This window comes from Schistocerca americana, unplaced genomic scaffold (assembly GCF_021461395.2).
Source record: "Schistocerca americana isolate TAMUIC-IGC-003095 unplaced genomic scaffold, iqSchAmer2.1 HiC_scaffold_1111, whole genome shotgun sequence".
NCBI lineage: Eukaryota > Metazoa > Arthropoda > Insecta > Orthoptera > Acrididae > Schistocerca > Schistocerca americana.
Genome location: NW_025725168.1, coordinates 10,001 through 15,000, shown reverse-complemented (window position 1 = coordinate 15,000; position 5,000 = coordinate 10,001). Strand labels below are relative to the sequence as shown.

The following is a 5,000-nucleotide window of genomic DNA, read 5'->3' as shown; positions in this document are numbered from 1 at the left end:
ATGCCGCAGTCATTTACTTACGATAATCACAATCAACAAACCGGCCCCCCCCCCCCCCCCCAAAACACCTTTCCTTACAACAATGTGTACCTTAACCTAACCCGTATTGTACCTTAACCTAACCCGTATTGTACCTTAACCTAACCCGTATTGTACCTTAACCTAACCCGTATTGTACCTTAACCTAACCCGTATTGTACCTTAACCTAACCCGTATTGTACCTTAACCTAACCCGTATTGTACCTTAACCTAACCCGTATTGTACCTTAACCTAACCCGTATTGTACCTTAACCTAACCCGTATTGTACCTTAACCTAACCCGTATTGTGCCTTAACCTAACCCGTATTGTGCCTTAACCTAACCCGTATTGTGCCTTAACCTAACCCGTATTGTGCCTTAACCTAACCCGTATTGTGCCTTAACCTAACCCGTATTGTGCCTTAACCTAACCCGTATTGTGCCTTAACCTAACCCGTATTGTGCCTTAACCTAACCCGTATTGTGCCTTAACCTAACCCGTATTGTGCCTTAACCTAACCCGTATTGTGCCTTAACCTAACCCGTATTGTGCCTTAACCTAACCCGTATTGTGCCTTAACCTAACCCGTATTGCGCCTTAACCTAACCCGTATTGCGCCTTAACCTAACCCGTATTGCGCCTTAACCTAACCCGTATTGCGCCTTAACCTAACCCGTATTGCGCCTTAACCTAACCTATATTGCGCCTTAACCTAACCTATATTGCGCCTTAACCTAACCTATATTGCGCCTTAACGTAACCCGCGTTGCGCCTTAACGTAACCCGCGTTGCGCCTTAACGTAACCCGCGTTGCGCCTTAACCTAACCCGCGTTGCGCCTTAACCTAACCCGCGTTGCGCCTTAACCTAACCCGCGTTGCGCCTTAACCTAACCCGCGTTGCGCCTTAACCTAACCCGCGTTGCGCCTTAACCTAACCCGCGTTGCGCCTTAACCTAACCCGCGTTGCGCCTTAACCTAACCCACGTTGGGCCTTAACCCAACACACGTTGGGCCTTAACCCAACACACGTTGGGCCTTAACCCAACACACGTTGGGCCTTAAGCCAACACACGTTGGGCCTTAACCCAACACACGTTGGGCCTTAACCCAACACACGTTGGGCCTTAACCCAACACACGTTGGGCCTTAACCCAACACACGTTGGGCCTTAACCCAACACACGTTGGGCCTTAACCCAACACACGTTGGGCCTTAACCCAACACACGTTGGGCCTTAACCCAACACACGTTGGGCCTTAACCCAACACACGTTGGGCCTTAACCCAACACACGTTGGGCCTTAACCCAACACACGTTGGGCCTTAACCCAACACACGTTGGGCCTTAACCCAACACACGTTGGGCCTTAACCCAACACACGTTGGGCCTTAACCCAACACACGTTGGGCCTTAACCCAACACACGTTGGGCCTTAACCCAACACACGTTGGGCCTTAACCCAACACACGTTGGGCCTTAACCCAACACACGTTGGGCCTTAACCCAACACACGTTGGGCCTTAACCCAACACACGTTGGGCCTTAACCCAACACACGTTGGGCCTTAACCCAACACACGTTGGGCCTTAACCCAACACACGTTGGGCCTTAACCCAACACACGTTGGGCCTTAACCTGCTCTGTAATTGTCATACGACGCGTTAAATTAGTGTAGTGTTGCCTAACTGCAACCCCCGCAATATAGTTTGCTACCCGCACTGCCCGGTCCCCAGAGTATCGCTTCATGTTAAACACCTTGCAGCTATACACTGTAATGCGGATGGCAGCAGGACGTACATGCTCAATGCCCTTCGCAGTTGTTCATTGGCATTCGCATGGCGAAGCACAGCCTACGTTGTGGTACGGCTTGTGTCAACTGTCCGCTGATGTTGTACGTCCAAATCACACACTGTACTGCACATTGGTCCTCATGTACTGAATGATACATCGTGGTACATGTGTGACCGTACCACGACTGCGCCAACAACGGCGAACCATACGGTCCAAATATTGTGCACTCAGCTACGTGTCGTCTCCCTATAAGAGCTGGATTGCAGTATGGTATGCCGTGGATGGCGATCAGCATGAGCCGTCTGTTGATGTAGTGGCGCGTGTTGTCAGACGTAGTCGTCTCTTCTCACTCACCGTGATAGCATGGTGCACTGCGTTCCACATCTGCGACATGCGACAGAGGCCGGTTGACAGTCGTTCGCGCAATGGACATCGCATACGTACGGGGGCCACCTTCCACGTGTTCGCGAAGCGTGCACATGTTGTTGCGTGTATGTGGGCAGACATAGTGTGTCGTGACACCTGACACAGGCATGCAACAATCGTTGAATTTGCAAATGGCGATGGACGTCTACGTTTGCTGGTGACGTTACGCAAATGAACAACTGGTAAACCGTTGTGGTGCGGTTGTTCTCGCTAGAGGTGAATCAGTGATGGCGACGATCGGTTGAGCTACCAACCGGTTGTTTCAGCGATACCCACCATGCCCACGAACGTGAATGGCATGTGGGTGTGAAGCGATACGCGGCGGTGGCTGGGTGGGACCGTCCCCGGCCGGTGAGGGGGGGCCTCCCGGCGTGCTGGCCGCGCGGTGCGTGGGCGCACGCGCTACAGCCGGCTGGTGGGGGCGGCCAGTGGCAGGCGCGCCGGCCGACGGAGGCGGCAGGCGGCGCAGCTGCGCGCCGGCGCACCCTGCACGCGGCGCCGTGCGGCCAAAGTAGGTCCTCGCGGGCCCGGTGCGAAGCGCGGTGGACATCTGCAGTGTGCTGGTCCGATTGAGGACTGTGTGCGCTGAGGATGCGCCGCCGCCCGGCGCTCGGCGCCGCGACGCCGTCTGCTGCTCGGTCGCCTCTGCGGTTCTCGCAGGTGGTTTGTATCGCAGCTGTGCGGACGTGTTGGCGCGTTCGCTTCGGCACCCAAGTGGGGCTTTTGTCCTTCTGTGGCGCTGGCGTTGGAGCTGCCGGCCACCGTAGGTGGCGCGTGTTGTCTCCCGCCGGCAATGCCACGACAGCACGCTCCCGGGCCTCTGTCGGCAGCGGCAAGCTCAGTTGGGAGCACGGGTGGTCGCACCTAAAGCGTCTACTCGCCAAACTCCGGGCGATTGCGCCTCTCTCGAACCCGACCAAGTACTTAGGACGGCGCTGCGCGCCGCCGGGACCTGAGAGGGTTTCGAGGTGTATTGTGCAGGGGAGCTCAGCCTCCTCCTGTTTGCAGAATAATTGAGCGGACGCTTGCGTGTTCGCGCGGGCCCCCGGGACACACTCCCGGGCGGCCGGCTGCTCAGCTCTAGTTGACGCAGCTCCCTGGTTGATCCTGCCAGTAGTCATATGCTTGTCTCAAAGATTAAGCCATGCATGTCTCAGTACAAGCCGCATTAAGGTGAAACCGCGAATGGCTCATTAAATCAGTTATGGTTCCTTAGATCGTACCCACGTTACTTGGATAACTGTGGTAATTCTAGAGCTAATACATGCAAACAGAGTCCCGACCAGAGATGGAAGGGACGCTTTTATTAGATCAAAACCAATCGGTCGGCTCGTCCGGTCCGTTTGCCTTGGTGACTCTGAATAACTTTGGGCTGATCGCACGGTCCTCGTACCGGCGACGCATCTTTCAAATGTCTGCCTTATCAACTGTCGATGGTAGGTTCTGCGCCTACCATGGTTGTAACGGGTAACGGGGAATCAGGGTTCGATTCCGGAGAGGGAGCCTGAGAAACGGCTACCACATCCAAGGAAGGCAGCAGGCGCGCAAATTACCCACTCCCGGCACGGGGAGGTAGTGACGAAAAATAACGATACGGGACTCATCCGAGGCCCCGTAATCGGAATGAGTACACTTTAAATCCTTTAACGAGTATCTATTGGAGGGCAAGTCTGGTGCCAGCAGCCGCGGTAATTCCAGCTCCAATAGCGTATATTAAAGTTGTTGCGGTTAAAAAGCTCGTAGTTGGATTTGTGTCCCACGCTGTTGGTTCACCGCCCGTCGGTGTTTAACTGGCATGTATCGTGGGACGTCCTGCCGGTGGGGCGAGCTGAAGGCGTGCGACGCGCCTCGTGCGTGCTCGTGCGTCCCGAGGCGGACCCCGTTGCAATCCTACCAGGGTGCTCTTGAGTGAGTGTCTCGGTGGGCCGGCACGTTTACTTTGAACAAATTAGAGTGCTTAAAGCAGGCAAGCCCGCCTGAATACTGTGTGCATGGAATAATGGAATAGGACCTCGGTTCTATTTTGTTGGTTTTCGGAACCCGAGGTAATGATTAATAGGGACAGGCGGGGGCATTCGTATTGCGACGTTAGAGGTGAAATTCTTGGATCGTCGCAAGACGAACAGAAGCGAAAGCATTTGCCAAGTATGTTTTCATTAATCAAGAACGAAAGTTAGAGGTTCGAAGGCGATCAGATACCGCCCTAGTTCTAACCATAAACGATGCCAGCCAGCGATCCGCCGCAGTTCCTCCGATGACTCGGCGGGCAGCCTCCGGGAAACCAAAGCTTTTGGGTTCCGGGGGAAGTATGGTTGCAAAGCTGAAACTTAAAGGAATTGACGGAAGGGCACCACCAGGAGTGGAGCCTGCGGCTTAATTTGACTCAACACGGGAAACCTCACCAGGCCCGGACACCGGAAGGATTGACAGATTGATAGCTCTTTCTTGATTCGGTGGGTGGTGGTGCATGGCCGTTCTTAGTTGGTGGAGCGATTTGTCTGGTTAATTCCGATAACGAACGAGACTCTAGCCTGCTAACTAGTCGCGTGACATCCTTCGTGCTGTCAGCGATTACTTTTCTTCTTAGAGGGACAGGCGGCTTCTAGCCGCACGAGATTGAGCAATAACAGGTCTGTGATGCCCTTAGATGTTCTGGGCCGCACGCGCGCTACACTGAAGGAATCAGCGTGTCTTCCTAGGCCGAAAGGTCGGGGTAACCCGCTGAACCTCCTTCGTGCTAGGGATTGGGGCTTGCAATTG

At 54.4% G+C, this 5,000-nt stretch overlaps 1 non-coding gene across 1 annotated transcript in view; it reads left to right on the top strand.

Moving 5' to 3' along the window:
• The first annotated feature begins 3,334 nt into the window (after positions 1–3,334).
• Positions 3,335–5,000, top strand: part of LOC124560778 — a 1,910-nt gene continuing 244 nt past the window's right edge. The window contains exon 1 of the ribosomal RNA XR_006969294.1: positions 3,335–5,000. This exon is cut by the window's right edge and continues 244 nt beyond it. This is a non-coding gene — a ribosomal RNA (small subunit ribosomal RNA).